The sequence below is a fragment of the Eulemur rufifrons genome, chromosome 16, assembly GCF_041146395.1.
Source record: "Eulemur rufifrons isolate Redbay chromosome 16, OSU_ERuf_1, whole genome shotgun sequence".
NCBI classification, from domain to species: Eukaryota; Metazoa; Chordata; class Mammalia; order Primates; family Lemuridae; genus Eulemur; species Eulemur rufifrons.
In genome coordinates, this window is record NC_090998.1 from 74590534 (window position 1) to 74604276 (window position 13743).

Below are 13743 nucleotides of genomic sequence, written 5' to 3' on the forward strand. Positions count from 1 at the left end.
CCTCAAACTCCTGGGCTCAAGCAATCCTCCTGCCTCAGCCTCCAGAGTAGCTGGGACTACAGGCGTGCACCACCACGCCTGGCTAATTTTTTGTTTCTATTTTTAGTTGCCCAGCTAATTTTTTTTCTATTTTTTTTAGTAGGATGGGGTCTCATTCTTGCTCAGGCTGGTCTTGAACTCCTGACCTCAAGCAATCCTCCTGCCTTGGCCTCCCAGAGTGCTAGGATTACAGGCGTGAGCCACTGCACCTGGTCTCTTCTGTAGCTTTTAATGTATTTATTTCAAATGTTTATTAGTAGTAATTCAGTTATTAATGGCAATGCAGTTTTAGAAAACAGTGAATCTGCTATATGTAGAGACAAAAGGCAGGTGCCTCTCTTTTTATAAGTGGTTTGATAAACAGATAAAGCAAACGAAATCAGGACATCTAGCAATAGCGTCTAGTGCTTTGCCAAATTGTATGTGGGGCGCTCCATTCTTCGAAATTCTTGGCTGCATGGCAATATTTTGAAAACTAAAAGTTTAAATTAGTTGGTCACTGCCCAGGCTTTTGTTTATGCATAACAAGATTAAGACAATCACTAAACTTGTATTAGAGAGGTTAAGCATTTTATTTCGCAATAGAGACATACTGTAAATCCTTAACAACTTTATTTTAAAATAATCTTCAGAAGTCAGCTTATTTATATTGTAAACCCATTAACGTGAAGTATTCTATTTCTCTCCCTAGCATCCGGCTTCCAACTTCCAGCTAAAACAGCCTCACTCTCCAAGTTTGGCATCTAAGTTTTTTGATTTGTTCACCTGAGAATCTGCCTTCCCTTTTGTATTTGATACATGCCTTATGCTGTTTTACAAACTGGTTATCAGCGTTTTTCTGCAGGTCACGTACTTCCAACTCAGATTTAGACAAGTCTGCATGGCTCACACAAGTGACATCAAGCCAGCAAAATACAACAGGCTTAAACTATATCATAACTGAGCCTGAGGGGGAGTGATCAGTTTTATTCAAAACAGGGAATGAGAAGCAGCTTGAAAGTCTACTTTGAAAACATGACAAAGGAAAATGGAAGAAAAAATTATTAGATTTTTAAGAATTATTTATTTTCCTTATAGAATGTAAACTGTTGGTTAATTTATCTCTTCTGCCTTTACCTTTTTTTGTTTTTTGTATTTCTTTTTTGGGTAAACACTTTTAAAAATTATACTATAACAATGTTACAAAAGATTTAGAAAAGAAAGAAAAAATTACTCATAACTCCACAACTCCAACACAGTAACTTTTATCATTTCGCAGTATTTCTTTCTAGTCTTTATTTCATATTCATGTTTTAAGAGTGTACAGGTAGATTTGTGTCATGTTCTTCCCTTATTGTTAGCACAAACATTTGTTCCCATTGCTATAGACTCTTCATGAATATTCTATTTGTTGGCTGCCTAACACTATATAACCTCTAGAACCTCCCCACTTCTCTGCAGATTCTTCCCCAAAATGTGCCTGGGGTGGCTGAGGGAAGGGGGTGCCTCCCTTGGTTGCGTTCCTGCCCAGTCAGCTACCATATCGATCACTTAATTTTTCTTCTCCATTGCTGGATATCATCATGTTTTCCAGCAAGCTGGGTCTGCACACACTGCTGCTGTCTCTGCCATCATTTCCCCTGGATACTATTGACTTCCTAGAGAGGACTTATATTTTTAGTTTATCCTCCCAAATCACTTGCCTTGATTTCACCCACTGCTGCTCCGACCTAACAGATCCTGCTTGCAGGGATGAGAAATTAAGCTATGCTAGGGGTGGAGAAAGTTTTCATGCTGGAAGGCCAAATTAATATAGCTGTAATCAAATAAGGTTGTATTTAAGAAACTTCAATTAGATATACTTACTTAAAAATGTACATTATTTTGAAAAAATCTACTATGTACCTAATAATTTCAAAAAATGAAAACTATTTGTTAATTTTAAAGTTAACTAACCTTTTAATGATTTTGTTGTGTCTGCTTTTTGTTGGAAATCATTTGAATATTTGGTTGCGGCATGGAGGTCCGCAGTTTCAGTTGATCCTCTAGATGGGTATCAGTCATTTGTGACCTTAAGAGCAACTTGATTTGGGTTAGGTAGGAGAATGTAGGTTCGTAGCAATAAGTGGTTGAAAAGAAAGAAAGCATTTTTCAGGCATGTTGTTGAAGATGTGGATATTCTGCATTTTTCCATATTTCTATTGTATCTTTCTTAGCATCAAACAATGACTTTAAAATGTCATCTACTGAGAGCTCAATCAATTCCATCTGTAGTTCTTTAGGTGACTCGGTGATATCACCTAGGTGAAGCTAAAATGCTAATCTGAGTGTGATGTCGTGATTCTCAAAGTCAGTGAACCTTTCATTGTATTCCCCAATTAATAGGCCTGTAACAGCTGTGTATTCTTTAAATGATTCACATATATCATCCTGCTCATCAATGACCTTTGCTAACTGGGGAAAATGTTCATCTGAAATTTCCTTTTGAAGAAGTGTTTTGAAAAAAGATAGCTTTTTTCGAAATGCTTGGATTCTTTGCCACATGTCATTTATAGATCTAGTTTTACCTTGCAAAGAAATGTTCAAGTCGTTTTGATTTGACATGATATCACACAGAAATGCTGCATTCCTATAGAAATCTTCTTTCAATAAGAACATTGCTGATGCTGTTCTTCATAAAATTTAACTATCTGTTCTCGCAGAGATAAAATTTTGGCTAACACCTGTCCCTGCGATAGCCAATGTACTTTAGAATGGTACAGCAAATCCATGCTGAATACCTGATCATTCAACTTTAGCATGTTGTGAAACTGATGATGCCATGTAGCATTTGCATGAATATAGTTAACAATACTTATAACTTGTTGCAAAGTGTTGCTTAAAATCGTAGCTTTAGCACAGAGATTTTGCTGAATTTTTTCATACAATGAAAAGAAATGAGAGCATCTGGATCTGTTAATACTTTTTTTTTTTTTATCTGTGCAATAAACCCTTCATGTTTTTCTGTCATGGAAGGTGCACCATCTGTATATACACTCACTAAATTTATCAAATTCAGTCCAATTTCAGGACATTTATCTTGAAATTTTTTGAAGATATCTATTCCTTGTGTTCTCTGTGCAAGAGTGCCCAAAGTGAGTAACTCTTTTTTTTTTTTTTTTTTTTTTTTGAGACAGAGTGTCGCTTTGTTGCCCTGGCTAGAGTGAGTGCCGTGGCGTCAGCCTAGCTCACAGCAACCTCAAACTCCTGGGCTTAAGCAATCCTACTGCCTCAGCCTCCCGAGTAGCTGGGACTACAGGCATGCGCCACCATGCCCGGCTAATTTTTTGTATATATATATATTTTAGTTGTCCATATAATTTCTTTCTATTTTTAGTAGAGACGAGGTCTCACTCTTGCTCAGGCTGGTCTCGAACTCCTGACCTTGAGCAATCCACCCGCCTCGGCCTCCCAGAGTGCTAGGATTACAGGTGTGAGCCACCGCGCCCGGCCAAAAGTGAGTAACTCTTCGTAGCAAATAAAATCTGTTATGACCCAAATGAAGTAGAAAACCTGTGCCAAGTCAGTATCAGTTGATTCATCCAAAGTGATTAAATAATTTATGTTTTCCTTTTGAAGTATTGCATTAAGTTGTTCTGTTAAGTTGAAGGCTAATTCATACTGTCAATCAGTTATGGTTTTCCTTGAAAGAGGCAAGGAAATGTTATCAGGGTCTAAGCATCATACAACTTTGACAATGCATTCTTTCACAATTTCTACATCCGTGAATGGCATCCCTTTTTTCCTGAGTATATAAATTACTTCGTAAGTTGCTTCAGTGGCATTATTTCCAGGTCTTATTGCTGCTGGAAAGAATTGTCTTTGCTTTTGATTTTCATCTTTTAATTTCTGCATTACAACCTTTCTCACCTCTCCCTCTAATTTAAAATATTTGTGGTCCTTATGAGTGTTATAACGGTGATGAGCACTGAATTTCTTTAACGTTAATATTGCAGTATCACAAAGCAAGTAAATCATCTTATCTTTAGCAGAAACAAGATAATATTGCAATTCCCAATCCTCAATAAAAAAAATCTGTTTTCTTCCTTCAGTGTTCTCTTGGTCTTCTTTGACGGGATGAGCTGTTAAGCAGACCGAATTTAAAAATCCTGTCAAGCTGTGCGACTATTCACAAATTTGACTTTAAACAGAAACACAGTGCACCCTTGTCAAAAGCTGATAACAGACTGGCAAATTTGACCCCCATAAACTCTCACCAACCAGCCTCGTGCAGTAGCACCAGTGAGGCGTGGGAAAGTAGAACTAAATCATGAGCGTATCAGCTGTCAACGTAGCCCGCATGGCTTACTAATGATCTAATTGTGTGGGTCAATCTGGGAGGATTATTTCGTTGAAATTTATTTTATTCTTTGGTATTTTAAACACATCCATTGTAAAAATAAAATAAAAATATAAAACATGAACAAAAATATATTAATAAAAATAAAAGGATTTGTTCTGTACAATTTGAATTCGGTCAAAAAAGGCCACACTTAAGGACCTAGAAAGCCACATGTGGTCTTAAAGCCACAGGTTTCCCACCCCTGGGCTAGGGGCTAACAGAGGCCCTCTGGATTCCCAGAAGTAGGTACATGGGTTTCCTAAACTATCTCTAAATTACATTACATTTATTCATGATAAGAAAGGTTTTGTCCATATGCTGGGCTTCATATGAATGTTTTAAAAAATATTTACTCCTGTGTGCCAAATCTGGCTCTGTCACGTGTAACAGTGTATGCTTAGCAAGTCACTTAACTTCTTTGACCTCAATTTTCTTATCCACAAATTGGGATAACACTTTCTACTTCCCAGAGTGCTTTTAAGGACCAGAGGCATGCTTATACAGCTCCCAGCACCACAGCACCACAGTGATGTTGATTTGATAGCTAATGTTGTTGGTATTTGTTGTTCACATACTAACAGCAGACTTAATTCAAATGGCCTACCCCATCTTTAAAATGACAGGAACTACTAAGATACAAAATCTCAACTCTGTTTTGCTATTTTGATCAGCAATTTAAGAAAAAGTCTTGAACTAAAAAAAAAAAAAATTTAGGTTATAAAAAAGATGCTTTATTGAATTAAATTTTAAAAATATATGACTTTTATATACATGAGAATTAAAAAGCTTTAATTAGCTTCCTCATTTTTTTTCTTTTTATAGCAAAGGGTTTATTTTAGCATATGGCCACAATAACTTACTAAACTCTGGTACTATACACAGAGTTCAGACAATAGCAAATGACACAGCAGGAAAAGCAGAGGTTTGGGTTTAGGGACACACCCAGGTGAAGGCTAGTGTTGGTTACTTAAGTTGCTTAAATCTGCTAGTGGATTTTAAACTGGGACATCTGTCATTAAAGAAGAAAAACAAGCAGGAACTAGATGGGGTAGGTGGCAGGTGGATTTTCCAACCAGCTGGCAATCAGCACAGGTCTAGACAGGTAGGAAGTCAAAGTTAAAATCTGGTATGTCACACATTTGGAACAAAAGACTTATTTTCACAGAATTTTTTTGGTTGATTTGTTGTTTTTTATTTCATTTTGTTTTGGTCCCCAAGAACTTGCTTATGTGTCTGTGGGATATCCCATTGAAGAAATGTAGTGGCTACGTATATAGTGGCCTTAGATGCAAGAGAACTTGGTTCAAATTCCAGTTCTTACACGCATTAGCTGTGTGACCTTAGACAAAATATTTCATGTTCCAGGGTCTCCACTTATTTACTATAGAATAAAGTGGCTGTTTAAGATCAGTTGTTCTTAACCCCTTTTATTGGGGAAGGTGTCATTCACCTCTTTTGATATAATGGAAGATAAAGATCATTTTCTCACGAAAATACACATAAACATTCCCCCAAATTTTGACACACACTTTATTTTAATGCATTAGAAATTGATTTCCTTCACATAAAAAAACTTAGAAAAATTTCTTTATTTCATTCTTGTTTATTCACATAAATGAAGTAATTTGAAATAAATCCTAAGTGTGTTAATACAAAAGAAAACACGAAATTAAAATTCTTCTCCAGAAGCAAATTTCAATATGAAGGCTGTCATTATTTGAAGAGAAGAGATCATGGCATAGTCTCACATGATAATATGTTTGTCATTTGTGATAGTCTATTAATTTTGGCTTTTAATTTTGGTAGCAACAAGTGAAAGAAAGCCCCAAATAACAAAATTATGTTGTCGCAGATAAGCTTATGTCCAGACACACTAGATTTTTCTAGGTCTCTTCAAGCTGATACAGATGCATCATTTCCTCTGTTCTCACATCAACAAATTTTGTCATCTTTTCAAAGTCTGCAGCATCATCAATGCTGTATACGTCAGTAAGAAAATGGTTAAAACCCACATTCCAAGTTCACATTAATCACTCTTGGATAGAACCAGGAGAATCTACTTCAGTATGGGAAAGGTTGTTCATATTTGATTGTTCCCATCTTCTTCTCCCACAGTGGCAACTTAGCCGAAGGCAAAAGGGCTCATGGCTTTTTTTTTTTTCTTTTTGGTCAGTTTCCAACCTCAATGGCTTTCTCATTTCTCAACCTCAGGATCTCATGCTGAACAAAAGATTTACCTTATTCGTGTGATCAGATAAATCAAACCACAAATGACTTATTTGCTATGGAATTATTTTAGGAGTGAATTCCTATGAATAACTTTATAGTCTGCTTTTATTTCTTGACAAAAAAAATCTCTTTAAAGCCAATAAGTTAAAGCCCAGTGTCTGAAGAAATTGATGGCTTCTGTAGCTATAGGCAAAACTTCTTTCAGGACTATTGGCAGGGACTTTAAAATCTATGCAAGGTGATATAGAAAGCCATGACTCATAGTGATGTGTTGAGCTGCTTTCTTCATCAAAGCAGAAAAACCAGATGCATTGCCAAACATTGCATGAGCACCATAGTCTCAGTTTTCTTTGCAATTAGAGTTTTTACTTGAAGAAGTAACTCTTTACCATTTTAAGTAATTCAGAGCCTTATGAGGTTCCCCAAAGGGGATCATGAAATAAAACTCTTTTTGAAATTCTCAACTCTTATATGATAGATAAACATAAAAAAATGACTGAACTGAGATATGACACTTTCTTGCCAAAGAGAAATGGCATAACTGCAAATTACTGCATATTATAATTCAAAATAATAGATGAAATGTCAGTAGATTCAGAGTGGAGTATTACACTTGGCAAAGGTGCTAATTCCTTATTATTCCTTTATTCCAAACCAAAATCCAACTTGAACATTTAAAAAGCACAAGGCTTATATGTGGCTTCTTTTGCCTAGCAATGCAATGTGAAGCCTTGTCAGATCCTTCAGACAGGAAACGTTGGGGCCAATGCAAGCTTTTGGAAACTTCCAGCCTTTCCAAACTGAGTCTTCACAAAACAATAAACAAACAAAAACAAAACCACTACACTGCTTTACCAATTTTCAGGATAATGTGACCTAAAAGTGTTTTCAGCTCTTTATCTGCTAGCTGCCGGGAACCAGAACCATGGTGCTCAGTAAGTCAACTGGCTTTCACATCTATTATCTTCTAGCAACGCATATCAGACCAAAGGATTCCTAAGCTTAGCAGCACATTTTGTTCTTTCAGTTTTAGCTAGATGCAATATAAGTAGACATCTGTAAACATAATGTCACAAATAATTTTAATTCTTACCAACAAAGCACTATTTGAGCTATTGTAATATATAATTATTTACTGTGTATAGCAGCAATCCGTACCGCCCTTCATTTGTAAATATCTTATTAAATTAATTTGTTGCATAAAAATATTTTCTTTACATAAGCAATTTTCAAAGGTATAGGAAGGCAATGTATTGATTCATTCAGGTAAATATGTATTAAACACCGTGTGCTATCTAGGCACGACAGCAGTGAAGGAACATGGAAACATGCTGATGACATGAAGTGAAAGATATAAACACATATACAACTTATTTAAAAAAAATTCGTAACAAAAATTTAGAAGGAAATATACCAAGATGCTTTTAATGGTTTGTTAGGATGGCAAAATTAAGAGTTATTGTTTCTTTCTCTCTAATTTCCAAATTTTCTATAATGCTATTATGTTATTTTTAGAATAAAAATGAATTATACATTAAAATAAAACAGAGTATTAGGAAAAAATGAGACAAGCAGAAGTCAAAAAGATCATATGCCACTTAAATATGACAGCAGATACTATCAGGATGTAATAGTTACGTTAGCTGTAACTAATTGGGCTAGCTGTTTTGCACGTATTATCTCATTTAACCTTCATAACAACTCCGTGAGACAGTTACTATTATTGCTTTCATTTTACAGGAGGAATTTGAAGCTCAGAAAGGATGAGCAACTTACCCAAGGTCACACAGCTAGTGGCTGAGCGAGAATTTGAACCTAGGTCTCCTTAACTCCAAAGCGTGTGCTGTTAATTTCTATACCAGTGTGAAGGAATCAGAGATGTAGGTGAGAAAATAAGCATCAGCTAAGAAAGCAGAATTCTTAGCTGAAGGGTAAATATGTGATATTGAGGGTGGGGGAATTAAAGAGAAATGAATAAAAGTATCTTTGGAGAAGATACCGTGTTTTGAACAAATCTAGTTCCATTTGCTCTAAATCTGTATTCCCAGAGTCATGTGATCTTGTGCCTTAGGTTCCATCTTGGGTGTTTATCAGGAATGCAGTCCCAATTCACAATTCAAGTCCTTAACATTTTCCGTTACACACTAATGAATCTTTTTCATGTCAGACAGGCTCTTGGGGGTTTGAACGGTATGAGACAATTTTTCTGAGACCCAATTACATGGCCCCCTTTTCTTAATTTCTTGTTTTATTCACCTCTCTATCTCCCCAACCTGGCACAGTGGCCATGAACGGGCACCCAGTAAAAGTCAATTGAATGATAAAATAATGAATGAGGTCCTGAAAGAGTAAACACCCAGCACCTTGTTGAAATTGGCCTGCAGAAGAAGTATTTAGGCAAATCCTATCTGTCACTCCCCCCACCCCCATCCCATCAACAGCATAACATTCAACAATACGCGGAACCATCTTGCAATTCCTGCGTGGCAAACCTTTGTTTAGAGAAGCAGATGCCTGAATTGTGCAGTCCTCAGTGGTGCTGACTCATGCACATCTTTCAGTCCCCTATGCCTCTTTAGTCTTTCCGCAACCATCTTATGCCATCATTTTCTTATCTTTAGAAAGCATTTTTCCCCCACTGCTCTTGACTGTACTAAATTTTGTTCACTTGATTTCTGATCACTTTGATAATATGCTGCAGTCAAATTGTGCCTTTTCTATTAATCCCCTCCAAAATGAAAGAGAGAAGAGCCACATTTTCTTATCAGTTGTAAACAATTCTTTTCCCCCTGCCAGACCCCAATAATATTATCAGGTAATCTTAGTGACAGATAAGCAAAACACACTATGCTGTATTCTACCTTCCTTCTGAATTGTGCTTCAGTAATTTAGCTTTTGCCAGTTTTCCAATTGTGTGTTGGCTCTGTGAGGTGACTCTGCAGGGTTTTTTCTGGGGGAACACCTGTTCTTCCTGCAAATCAAAAGCTATTGCTCTCACTAAATGAGTCTGAATACCCTGGGAGGATTTCCTTTTGTGGCTTTGTTTGTTCCTGAAACAGGTTCTCTTACTGAGCTTTCTCACCTCTGTAGCTTTGGTGAAGGGAAATAAATATTGCTGGAAATTTTTTTTGGTTCTCAATATATCAATGGCCCTGTTTTCTAATGAGTGCTGTTGTAAACTCTTGCCCTAAGTGAAAAAAGATAGTCTTGAATTGAAGAACAGAAATTGATAGTAGGAAAATGTGTGCTCTCTTTGATTCTAACTGATGCTATTTGCTTCTGTGACTATGCTTGCTTTTAGTTGTTTGATAAATATAGTTAATCAAAATGAAAAACAGGTATAAGAGCAAGGGTAACTCATTGATAGGCTAGGCTTCCTGGATGTGAGAAGCAAACAGCCTAGTTCTGCTTCTGTATATATGGCTTGCTGGCTTGGTGCTTAGCATAAGTGGAGCCATGGCAGGCTTCACTAAAGTAAAGGAAAACAAGGCCCCTGGGGAGGTAACCGCAAGTTACTTCCTGATAAAGGGCTGGAGAGTCCAGGGGCCCTCCAACCAACTAAGTAGATAAGAAGGGCAAGACATGATCAGCCCATGAACGGCTTGTGCAGGGTGTGTGTTCCCAGTATCGCTTGTAACCAAAAACTAGAAGGTATGCAACAACAGCTCCCCTCCCCTGTCGGAGACTCTCCTCTTCCCCTAAATGACGTTAACTACAACTGGCGCGCCGGCGCGAAAAGCCCGAAGCTTAGAGTCAACCAATCAAGAGCCAACTCGATCAGTCACTTCTAAAAGAACAAATAAACTAAAGCGGGATGGAGTGCAGACCAGTATGTCATGTGCAGACTAGTGTGTCGTGTGCAGACTAGTATGTCATGTGCAGACTAACGTGTCGTGTGAAAACTAGCTACAGAAAAGTATAAAAGCTTAACCTTTACCCCAGGGCGGGGGGTCCTAGTTCGTGGAGAGGCCACTGCATTGGTGCTCTGGGACTTGGACCCTAACTCGAGCTAGCCAATAAACTCCTTTGCCTTTTTGCAGCCTCAATGACTCTGCCTCTCTGCTCCTGGGGCCAAGGGGAACCAGCTCTAACAGAATACCACCCTAAAAGATAGAATTTGCCTTGGGAATAAACTCCAATAACTCCCTTCTCTCTACAAATTGTCTCTATAAAAATATAAAACCAATCTTGGCTGAGAGGGAATGCAGAGTTATTTATGTGTTAAACAGTATAAAAATCTCCCGATGAGCTCAACTCGAGTGTCTGAAAGAGCCAGGAACCCATGATCCAATTCCCAGTTGGGAGCCAATCTTATATTAAAACATGGCAAGTATTATCTAAGGAATTTTACTGCAATGCAGCTGGGAACTCTCTCTTTGAAATTTACTGCAGTGTCCTGGGCCCAATTTGAACTTGAGAATTCGAGAGATTCTTTATCCAAACTTACATTCTGATGAAAATTTAAAATAGAATTGCTTACCTCTTAGATTTAATTGTGTATTAAAACTGCATTTAAAACTACTCTATCATTTAGGTCCTATGCATTTATATCAAATAATCAAAGTTTTAGTAGACTTGGTATATTTCATAATAACCACAAAATATAATGTTGTATGAGATAGGCCATCATCACCTATGGTATCTTGTTTCTAATTCAATTCAAATAATTTTATGTAAATGTACATATGTACCTATAAGCATACAGATATATATTTGTATATATACACAAATTTGTATATATATACAAATCCTTTTCTTTCCTGAAATTATTTTGAGACAATACTCCACACGTTAAAATATTAAGATATAGTATAGTGGGGAAGTCAGACTGCCTGGGTTCAATCTAGGAAGGCTCTAGTATTTACTATCTGCTTGATATTTCTCTAAGGCTCAGTTTTTTTTTTTTTTCATCTGTAAAACTCAGATTATTGTGAAGATTAAATGAGATAACTCATGTAAAGCACTTGGCACAGAGCCTGGCAAACTGTGATATTAATTATAATAAGGAGAAAAGTCAGAATCTGGGAAAAAGATATAGCCATATGGATAAACATGTGGCTTTAATTGTTCAAATTAAATAGTTGAATTGATGTTGAGCCTTGTTGCGCCATAACAGTAAGGTGAAGCACAACCCACTATATAAATCTTTGGTTCAGAAAGGAAGAAGCAAACCAGTTCAGAAGTAAAATTTTTGCTAGTGCTGAATTGCAAAAGGCACTCATAATAGTAGGCATTCAATATATATTTGTCGAGTAAACCAATGAACAAACAAAAGTTGACATTTGGTTGGTAGGATCAGGACGGGTTTCATGAGATGAAGGACTCCTTCAAAACTGGATAGGTTGTCAGTAAGGGTAGGGAGAAGGGAGATGCTCCAAATGGAAAGAAAAGCAGTTTCTGAGAGCAACAAACACTGTGTATCTTCAAACTTAAGATGCACACTTCACCCTCTTGCTGCCCACTTCCATTTTAACATTTCCAAGTTGGTATAATTGGTACGTGTCTTATAATCACTATCTGAATGTACTATGGCTGTTTCCTTTTTTCCCTGAAATGTTCTTTAATTGATGGTATGTCTTATAATCATCAGTTACATTTTAGAAATAGGAAAATAAAGTAATTCAGTTTTACTGGAACATAGAATACGTGTAGGGGAGCTGAGGAAGCTAGGCCTGGAAAGTTCTGTTGTAAAAGGTATGCTGTAGGCATATAACAAGGCCACAGTGGTGATTTTATACTAAATTTATCGGCAATGAGGAGTTCCTACTGAAACTGTAATGCTATATTGTCTCCCAAAATAGTTGTAAGTCTTTCTGTAGAGAGATATTTTTTCCTTTTCCATTTGCATTTTTAAATTTAACCTTAAGACAAAAACTGTGTATAAAGTGCAGAAAATAAATTCTTCCCCACTAGACCATGGGCTGTTTGAAGGCAGGAACTGCAGTTCCAGCAACTGTCACAATTACCTGGTCTGTAGTAGAGGCTCTATTAATGTTTATGGAGTGTTACCTTTTTTTTTTTTTTTTTCTGAGACAGCCTCTTGCTCTGTCACCCTGGTAAAGTGCAGTGGCCTCCTCATAGCTCACTGTAACCTTAAACTCCTGGGCTGGGAGCAGCTGGGACTACAGGCGTGCACCACCGCACCCTGCCAGAATGTTACATTTTTAAAGTAATTGTTGAATGAATGACAAATGACATTTTACTACTTTTTATATGAAAAAAATTATTAGTGGATAATGGAGATGAAGATAATGGTAAGAATTTTTGAGGCCAAATTGAGTTCATCTAGATTCATTTGGAGGAGGGAAGTGTTTAGTGACTATTTGGAAGCAGGGGAGAGATACATATTGGCAGAGAGGAGGGATAAATACCCTAGTTGGGGAAACAGGACATTTAAGTCCTGTTAAGCTTTGTGTAGAAAATAGTGAAGTATGTATGGGAGCCAGAGAGTACTCCAGGGAGAATGAAATGCACCAAGTGAGGGCAGGGACAGGAGGAAGAGGTTAGCCATGGAAGCAGAGATGGCCTGAATCTGTCATGACTCACTTTCACTGAAGTTGGTTAAGTATGCATGGACATTTACAAGTGAATATTGAAGTCATCTACAATGTAGGCAGGATCCCTCTTATACTTGTCACTGGCAGTCTCTATGACACTAAACACAAGGGATATTTTCAATCCTCTCTATACCTGAGCTTTCAGCAGCATCTGACTCTGTTGACCTCTCTTTATTGTTTTAAAAAAGTTGTGGTAAAATACATATAACAGAAAACATCTCTACCACCTTTAAGAAGTACGGTTCAGTGACAGTAAGTGCATTCACATTGCTGTGCTAACATTGCTGTGCTACCATCACCACCCTTTCATCATCCACAGAACTCTTTCCATCTTGCAAAATGAAAACTCTGTATCCGGCCGGGCACAGTGGCTCACGCCTGTAATCCTAGCACTCTGGGAGGCCGAGGCGGGTGGATCACTCGAGGTCAGGAGTTCGAGACCAGCCTCAGCAAGAGCGAGACCCTGTCTCTACTAAAAATAGAAAGAAATGATCTGGCCAACTAAAAATATATATATAGAAAAAATTAGCTGGGCCTGGTGCCACATGCCTGTAGTCC